The 9,006-nt window shown below is 45.1% G+C and overlaps 8 non-coding genes across 8 annotated transcripts; all 8 read left to right on the forward strand.

The window, feature by feature from the left end:
• Positions 1–438: 438 nt before the first annotated feature.
• trnam-cau lies at positions 439–511 on the forward strand. Its single transcript has one exon. It is a non-coding gene; the product is annotated as a tRNA-Met (tRNA).
• A 134-nt stretch (positions 512–645) lies between these two features.
• On the forward strand, positions 646–716 carry trnag-gcc. Its single transcript has one exon. It is a non-coding gene; the product is annotated as a tRNA-Gly (tRNA).
• Positions 717–1,310: 594 nt separating this feature from the next.
• Positions 1,311–1,383, forward strand: trnam-cau. The gene has a single exon. It is a non-coding gene; the product is annotated as a tRNA-Met (tRNA).
• A 127-nt stretch (positions 1,384–1,510) lies between these two features.
• trnag-gcc lies at positions 1,511–1,581 on the forward strand. The gene has a single exon. It is a non-coding gene; the product is annotated as a tRNA-Gly (tRNA).
• A 594-nt stretch (positions 1,582–2,175) lies between these two features.
• trnam-cau lies at positions 2,176–2,248 on the forward strand. The gene has a single exon. It is a non-coding gene; the product is annotated as a tRNA-Met (tRNA).
• Positions 2,249–2,375: 127 nt separating this feature from the next.
• trnag-gcc lies at positions 2,376–2,446 on the forward strand. The gene has a single exon. It is a non-coding gene; the product is annotated as a tRNA-Gly (tRNA).
• Positions 2,447–8,583: 6,137 nt separating this feature from the next.
• Positions 8,584–8,656, forward strand: trnam-cau. The gene has a single exon. It is a non-coding gene; the product is annotated as a tRNA-Met (tRNA).
• A 109-nt stretch (positions 8,657–8,765) lies between these two features.
• On the forward strand, positions 8,766–8,836 carry trnag-gcc. Its single transcript has one exon. It is a non-coding gene; the product is annotated as a tRNA-Gly (tRNA).
• The last annotated feature ends 170 nt before the right edge of the window (positions 8,837–9,006 follow it).

The raw sequence follows: 9,006 nt of genomic DNA on the forward strand, positions 1-9,006 counted from the left end.
TAGCCTTACCAAATTTTACAGCAGTTGTCTAATATTTCTATTTACAAGAGCTTATAATGTTAGAAAAATTTGAAAGTGGATTAAAAACCCAGATCCTACTAAACTTCGATTTATTGTTGGTGAGAGAGTCTCAAACATCCAGATCTTAGTTTTCCAAGTGTGGGGTCCTCATTAAGGCCATTGCTGTCACTCGGTTCGTTAAGGTTCCTGGATGTTGTCACAACAGACGTTAAGAGTCGTTGGGCTACCTGGATAATTTTGGGATAATTTTACATTGTGGTAACAAAATATATTTGTATATGTTGCATATATATATATATATATGTTTCCTTGGATACAGGCACTGTGACTCTTGTGTGAGGGACAACTTGTCTTTTGTGTCTTTATTTCATTGAGAGATCTTTTCCATTTTACCCACCTAGGTTAAGAATAATGCTGGCCTCGTTGGCGCAGTAGGCAGCGCGTCAGTCTCATAATCTGAAGGTCGTGAGTTCGAGCCTCACACGGGGCATCCTTTTGCTGCCCATGTGCTTTTTCTGGACTGGTGTAAAGTCATGTACAATGTACAATGTACACTGTGTAGATGCAGCAGTGGGAAAGTTTGTTTTGTTCGTTCGCGCAGTGGTATGTTGATTGGTCATGTGCGCATTGGTGGTTCAGTGGTAGAATTCTCGCCTGCCACGCGGGAGGCCCGGGTTCGATTCCCGGCCAATGCAACCCACTTTTTCATTTTCTCGGGTTTGATACCCCAACAGTGCAACACACTTCTTGGGATAATTGTACAGTGTGGTACCAAAATATGTTTTGTAACTATAAGCTTATATTGAAATATTGTACAACTGTAATGTACCAATGCCACAAACAGCAACACGGGGCAAAAGAAGAATAAGAAAACACAGTCAAGGTATCCACATTGTCAGCAACAATATTCAGGTGGTCTTCTGCTTTCAGACATTGATTGACTGGTGTTAAGGGGCCCAAAGAGTGAGTTGTTGTTGAGAGATTCTTAAACATCCAGGTCTTGGTTTTCCAAGTGTGGAGTCCTTATTAAGGCCATTACTGTCACTCGGTTCGTTAAGGTTCCTGGATGTTGTCACAACAGACGTTAAGAGTCGTTGGGCTACCTGGATAATTTTGGGATAATTTTACATTGTGGTAACAAAATATATTTGTATATGTTGCATATATATATATATGTGACCTTGGACACAGGCACTGTGACTCTTGTGTGAGGGACAACTTGTCTTTTGTGTCTTTATTACATTGAGAGATCTTTTCCATTTTACCCACCTAGGTTAAGCATAATGCTGGCCTCGTTGGCGCAGTAGGCAGCGCGTCAGTCTCATAATCTGAAGGTCGTGAGTTCGAGCCTCACACGGGGCATCCTTTTGCTGCACATGTGCTTTTTCTGGACTGGTGTAAAGTCATGTACAATGTACACTGTGTAGATGCAGCAGTGGGAAAGTTTGTTGTGTTCGTTCGCGCAGTGGTATGTTGATTGGTCATGTGTGCATTGGTGGTTCAGTGGTAGAATTCTCGCCTGCCACGCGGGAGGCCCGGGTTCGATTCCCGGCCAATGCAACCCACTTTTTCATTTTCTTGGGTTTGATACCCCAACAGTGCAGCACACTTCTTGGGATAATTGTACAGTGTGGTACCAAAATATGTTTTGTAACAATGAGCTTTTATTGAAGTATTGTACAACTGTAATGTACCAATGCCACAAACAGCAACACGGGGCAAAAGAAGAATAAGAAAACACAGTCAAGGTATCCACATTGTCAGCAACAATATTCAGGTGGTCTTCTGCTTTCAGACATTGATTGACTGGTGTTAAGGGGCCCAAAGAGTGAGTTGTTGTTGAGAGATTCTTAAACATCCAGGTCTTGGTTTTCCAAGTGTGGAGTCCTTATTAAGGCCATTACTGTCACTCGGTTCGTTAAGGTTCCTGGATGTTGTCACAACAGACGTTAAGAGTCGTTGGGCTACCTGGATAATTTTGGGATAATTTTACATTGTGGTAACAAAATATATTTGTATATGTTGCATATATATATATATGTTTCCTTGGATACAGGCACTGTGACTCTTGTGTGAGGGACAACTTGTCTTTTGTGTCTTTATTACATTGAGAGATCTTTTCCATTTTACCCACCTAGGTTAAGCATAATGCTGGCCTCGTTGGCGCAGTAGGCAGCGCGTCAGTCTCATAATCTGAAGGTCGTGAGTTCGAGCCTCACACGGGGCATCCTTTTGCTGCACATGTGCTTTTTCTGGACTGGTGTAAAGTCATGTACAATGTACACTGTGTAGATGCAGCAGTGGGAAAGTTTGTTGTGTTCGTTCGCGCAGTGGTATGTTGATTGGTCATGTGTGCATTGGTGGTTCAGTGGTAGAATTCTCGCCTGCCACGCGGGAGGCCCGGGTTCGATTCCCGGCCAATGCAACCCACTTTTTCATTTTCTCGGGTTTGATACCCCAACAGTGCAGCACACTTCTTGGGATAATTGTACAGTGTGGTACCAAAATATGTTTTGTAACAATGAGCTTTTATTGAAGTATTGTACAACTGTAATGTACCAATGCCACAAACAGCAACACGGGGCAAAAGAAGAATAAGAAAACACAGTCAAGGTATCCACATTGTCAGCAACAATATTCAGGTGGTCTTCTGCTTTCAGACATTGATTGACTGGTGTTAAGGGGCCCAAAGAGTGAGTTGTTGTTGAGAGATTCTTAAACATCCAGGTCTTGGTTTTCCAAGTGTGGAGTCCTTATTAAGGCCATTACTGTCACTCAGTTCATTAAGGCTCGTGAATGTTGTCACAACAGATGATAAGAGTCGTTGGGCGACCTGAGGCCAGGGGTAAATGACAGTTGTTGGAGTCGATTAATTTCTTATTAGTTTTTCAAACGTTTTTGCCATTCAAGTTGTTCAGGCAACACTTTGTGTAGATAAGTCCTTTACAGGTGGGTTCCATGAGTGAAATGTTTTTTGGGCCGTAAGTGATTAATTTCTGTTGCAATACAGAAGCAAGCCATTGACACAAAATGGCAGCAGGGCTGATTTACTGCACCGTATTCAGCGTTGGTATTATATCCATGTTTGAAAATGGGGGATGTGTACCGACAGGTAGAAATCATGAGGATTATTAACTGAACGGTGAAGCCGCGTTTGCCGGCACCTCAGACCCTCTGTGAAAGGCCCGAGAGCTGTCAAGGTATTAAAGTAGAAATCCAACCAATATACTCTCAAAGGTAAGAATTACACAACTGTAATGTACCAATACCACAAACAGCAGCACAGACAAACTTACAGAAATGGTGGGAAACCCACCTCCCTCCCAATCAGACAATAGATAGGTGTTGACTGAGGGACTTTTCAAAGCTATTTGACTGTCAGACAAACAGTTCAACCAGAGACTAATGGCCCTTTTAGTGGGCCTTTCACTACAGTTGTAAAAAGTCCATTCAGTAGTAGGTAGAATTCTCGCCTGCCATGCGGGGGCCAGTTGTGAATAGCTGTAACAGAGAAACAGCCAATAGGATCTGAGGCAGACCGATGAACCATGTCTGCACAGGGGACGGAGGTGCAGGAGCAGCTGGTTTGTCTCTCTTTTGGGATCGGTGTTTGTCCCAATCCAGAGGGACTGGACGACAGCCTGGCTCTCTGTACTCCAGGCCAAACCTCTCTCCGGTGTCTCTGTCAGAGAGGTGGAGTGCGGGGTACTTCTCCTGGCCAGTCACACTCAAGGAGGCCAAGTGCAGCTCAGCTGTTAAAGCTGGATGAGAAACAGCAGGGAGGATGACACCTGGCTGTTTAAGGTCCACCAGCTGCTGGTAGTTCCACCGCGTCACCCCTGTCATGCCCTGGGCCTGGAACAATTCAGGGGAGACATGAGTCCCGGTGATCCACTGGTGCCTGATGAAAGTGGTACCCCTCCTGCTGTGATGTACCTCTAACAGGTATCCAGATGGGGACTTTGGCACCTTCACCAGGCACATGGTTCAGCTGAAGAGTTCCACCATACCTGTACATTATGCCCTCGGGGAGTTCAGGGTCACTGAGGCAACCACGGAGAATGTGCACTCGCTGTATGCGCCATGTCTTCAGCATGGATGACTTGAAGAGTGGGACATTGTTGGGGTCCGTGGCCAGGTGAAAATATTTCAGGACTTTCTCCACTCTGTCCAGCAGCTCCATGGGTTGTGGAACTTTGGTCTTGCAGTGCTCTCTTATGTGCTGTTTGGTTGTATTGGCTGGATGGATACCACAGAACTCATAGGCGTCCCGGAGCTTCTTTAGGTCCGCCTGATCAACCACAGAGAAGGCAGCGGAGAGGAGCTGGCAGAAAGTGCTGAACAGGGGATGATGCTCAGAGGTGCACTCCCGTGTAAAGCGCCTCAGGCAGTGGAACAAGTCCAGTTTCACAACCATGTTGGGGTTGTAATGTACCCGTGACGCACAAGTATTTGCCAGTGGTCCAGAGGTGGCCCGAGCAACAATGGAGGGGGTAGTCTTCCACGCATCCAATTGTCAATGTTCACCGGGAATGCTGTCCGGGATCTTAAACGGAGCACAGCAATCCCTAAATGTAAGGCACAGACATTTAGAGCAATTTAGATTTAAAAAAAAAGAAACAAATTCTGTTAATTATACATCACATTTACAGTTTGAAGGAAAGTGAAAAGAGAAAATTACTGTTCTCACCTGTCCATCCAGTGGTAGCCTGCCTTTTCCACTCCAGTGTCATTGTACCTCTTGGCCATTCCCTGGTACATCGGCTCCAAGGACCTCTCAGTCTCAGACTGAACCATCACCCAGGAAACAATCAGCCAGTTCTCATTCATTACGGCATAACTGGACATGACCCCAGATGCCAGCGTTACTTTTCTTGCCACTTTCCTGGTGTGGTCAGACCTGAAGACCTCCCCAAAAGTGCCCTGGAGGAGTTTCGACATGGCTGGCTCTTGACGTCTGAACTCATCTAGCAGGCAGTCAGTCAGGTAGTGAGCGGACACAGAGACTCCAAACCAGCCATCGGGATCTTCATATTCCCCGAAAGCACGTGGCATGTTTTCCTTCCTCAGGAACTGCCCCATGGTCCTCTGTCCATACACCCCAGCCTCAGCATCCCTGACACTTTCTATGCCATGCAGGTATGCCAGGTGAGCTCGCTCATATTTGAGGTGCATCAGCTCATTCATCTGGTTTGCCATGTCTGTTGGTGAATTGCCAGTGCGCCTCAGCTCATCCATGACAGACTTGCATATGGCTTTCTTGTAAGTCAGGAATGCAGGCAGAAGGTTGGTGTTTGGTGTTGGTGTTGGTGTTTTTCCAGCCATCGGGGACTGTCAGCAAACCAGTACCTCCGACAGGCCTTGCAGCAGAGTCGTGAGGAGAAGATGTAATATTGTCCACTGGTGCCAAAAATCACCCGAGGCCTTCCCATACCAGCAGAGACCACCTGAGGATGAAGACAATCATGGAGACATGGTAGCATGTAATTGTTCCTCAATCTGACCATGATGTCACTCTCAGGCTTCCAGATAAAAAATGGGTGCAGCTGGAAGAAGCTGGGGGATGGGAGCTCAGCCACTGTATTAATGAGCTCAGGCTGCAGAGGAAGACGCCACAGTGAAATTGTGTTCCCTGGGTTACGCACTGGCCGTGAACCAGGCCACAGCCCGAGATCCTGAAGCTCTCTCCTCATCCACAGCTTCTGGTGATGAGAACAACTCCAGCTGCCTGTGTACTGGTCATGCCCAGGCAGGGGAAAAGCAACAGGTGGCTGAGCTGGTGGCACTACATTGAAAAAAGGAAGACAAATAGGACAAAAAAAATGATTACACACCTTATAATTAGTATTGATTGAATAGTTATTGTGAAAATACTTTGATAAAATAAAAAGATTATAGCAGATTTATGGAGGAGTTGTCTACATGCTGTATATTCTTACCATCTTCACCACTGTCCTCAAAAGTAAGCACTTTGTGTGCAGAGGTGTGAGCAGGACTCGTTCTGGGTCCTGAAAAAAAGTGTAGTGATTCATTTGTACAGACTATAAACATGACATGGTGACAAAATGTGAAGAGGTTGTGAAATGATATGTGCATTAAGCAGATGTGTAATTGAATATCAGCTGGACACTAAAATAGAAACAGACCTGCAGTTGACTCAGTCCTCTCTGCTTCTATGGGACCTGCTGTCTCCTTCACGAGGAACACCAGCTCTGGTGGGAGGGGCACAGGTGTTTTCCTCTTAGCACCTGGTGAGGCTGGAGCTACAGGAGAGTTAAAAACAATTATACTTTATATGTAACTGTAGTTATCACATCATATGGTTACATGAGCAGGATTCAAGTGTTTTTACCATCAGCTAGTGATGTCTGCAGTTCAGCAGTTGCATCAGGAGGGGGCTTGGATAACGCCGCAGATGGAACTACAAAATAAAATAAATTAATTACGAATTTCAGAATCCACAACATATGCAATCCTTTGACATAAGTAGGAATTCAAATAGCCATAGAATTGCGTCTCTCACTTTTCATTGCTTCACAAATTTAAAATGTCTACTTACAACAGACACAATAAACCAGACCACACTACACACTAGTCTAAGCAGGAGGAGCAATATGACTCAATGAACAAGCATGCAGGTGTAGTATTCAAGACGGCTTCATTTGAAACAACATGTATGTAGAACAACCATGCATACTTACCATCCTTGCTGTTGGAATCAGTTCATCATGGCATCAATTCATAGTCCTTAGGACAGTTAGTATAACTCCAGCATAGGGCCGTATTGTTAAAGGAACATGGCCAGAACACAAACAATATGATTAAAATCAAGGTTCAGTTTTGGAGGGCATTTCATCATGTAAAAGAATTGTTCTCCAGTCCTGAAACCCTTCATTTAAAAACCTGTCTTTGCTCCTGATATCACTCCTGGTGTGGCAGCTGCTGCTGATACAGGCTCAGCAACTGGTTACAGACAGACAAAGAGAAACAAATAGAGGAGACATCAGATAAAAAAACAGTCTTAACCATTGTCAAGTCTGACATTTGGTAAATGTAATAACTGTGTACTTACAGCGCTGCACTTGTAGCTTAGAGGGTGTTATGCTCAACATCGCTCGTTCCAGCTCGTCATCCTCATCCATCGCTGTGGTGCACACAAGAATTAGAGTGTACAAAAACAAGAATTAGTTTGCCCAGTTTAGGATAGATTAATAACATTTGTCACATGTAATGTATATTCCAATATAGATGTATACAAGAAACATTTAAAGCACTATTTCTGGCAAGATGTAAGTACTTACCTTACATTTCATGTGAGAAATGTGAGTAAAAAATATGAATAAAATAACTTACCCATGGGATTGGCAGGGGTCCTTGGGCCATGCTCCGCCACTGTGGAAGCCGTGGCAGTTTGCTGCCTCTTCCGCAGGTACTGCTGCAGCTTGTCCATGCATGTCCCTGGGGTGCAGCTCTTTCCCAGAATGAAGTTTGCATAGCCATCAGCCCTGCTATCCCATATCTCCTTCCAGGTGCTCTTGGCCCGGGTGCCAAAGCCAACCAGCTGGTCACCTTCTGCTGAGGCTGCTGCAACACCCACTAAGCTGGCCTAATATGTTCTTAGGGACTGGATTTCCGTAAAACCGAGAGCATAATGAACAAATGACCGTAGGCTGTCCTTGCTATGCCCTTCGGCCATACAGGTCCCTGATCCCTCCTCCTTTTGGAGGTTCTTGATGAGATACACAGTGTACCCTATATCATTCATCAAAAGCCGCCTAAAGGACGTCCCTTTATACTTCCCAAACTGCAGGATGTAGTCTCCAAGCACCTCTGTCATGTCTGAGCCCCCCCTCCCCCCCGTTAGACAACAGCCAGAGCAGTCTGCCGCACCAGGTCCTCCCTCATGGGTGCAGACTTGTCCTGCAGAGCAGGGTTATCCTTGATCCGCCTGGCTTGTTCAGACTGGTCCTGGAGGAGAAATCTGAGTGGTCCCTTGCGGAACACCACACAGAGTTTCCCTGGGAAGAATAGCACTTTCTTGTGCATCTTGACCTACCCATAAAAACAATAGAATATTAGGTTTATTTTAGGAAGCTACTTTTGAAAAACGTACTGATATTTCAGGTATTTCTCACATCACATGGCCTATCAGAAATGTTGCTGCTGTAGATCCTCTTTGATCTCTGAACTTCACTCAAAACAGTTCAAAAGCACAGTGTGTGTGTGTGTGTGTGTGTGTGTGTGTGTGAGAGAGCACACACTTGTGTGACAAAGAAGGGGGATGAGGAGAGATTCAAGGAGAGGTGGAAAAGTACTGTGCCTATATGGTTTGTGTATTTAAGAGGAGAAAGAGTGAGGAGGCAAGAGAGATGTTTGGAAAGAATGAGAAAACATACATTTGATTAATACTGTAGTCAGACTTCATATATTACATCCGTAGTGGTTTAGCACTACCATAGGGAATGAATGGGAAACGGTTTGATACCTCAACAGTGCAACACACTTGTCTTTATCACATTGAGATCTTTTCCATTTTATCCACCTAGATTAAGCATATTGCTGGCCTCGTTGGCGCAGTAGGCAGCGCGTCAGTCTCATAATCTGAAGGTCGTGAGTTCGAGCCTCACACGGGGCATCCTTTTGCTGCACATGTGGTTTTTCTGGACTGGTGTGAAGTCACGTACAATGTACAATGTACACTGTTTAGATTCGTTCGCGCAGTGGTATGTTGACTGGTCATGTGTGCATTGGTGGTTCAGTGGTAGAATCCTCGCCTGCCACGCGGGAGGCCCGGGTTCGATTCCCGGCCAATGCAACCCACTTTTTCATTTTCTCGGGTTTGATACCCCAACAGTGCAACACACTTCTTGGGATAATTGTACAGTGTGGTACCAAAATATGTTTTGTAACTATAAGCTTATATTGAAATATTGTACAACTGTAATGTACCAATGCCACAAACAGCAACACGGGGCCAAAGAAGAA

Source organism: Seriola dumerili, unplaced genomic scaffold, assembly GCF_002260705.1.
Source record: "Seriola dumerili isolate Sdu_G_001 unplaced genomic scaffold, Sdu_1.0 BDQW01000200.1, whole genome shotgun sequence".
NCBI lineage: Eukaryota > Metazoa > Chordata > Actinopteri > Carangiformes > Carangidae > Seriola > Seriola dumerili.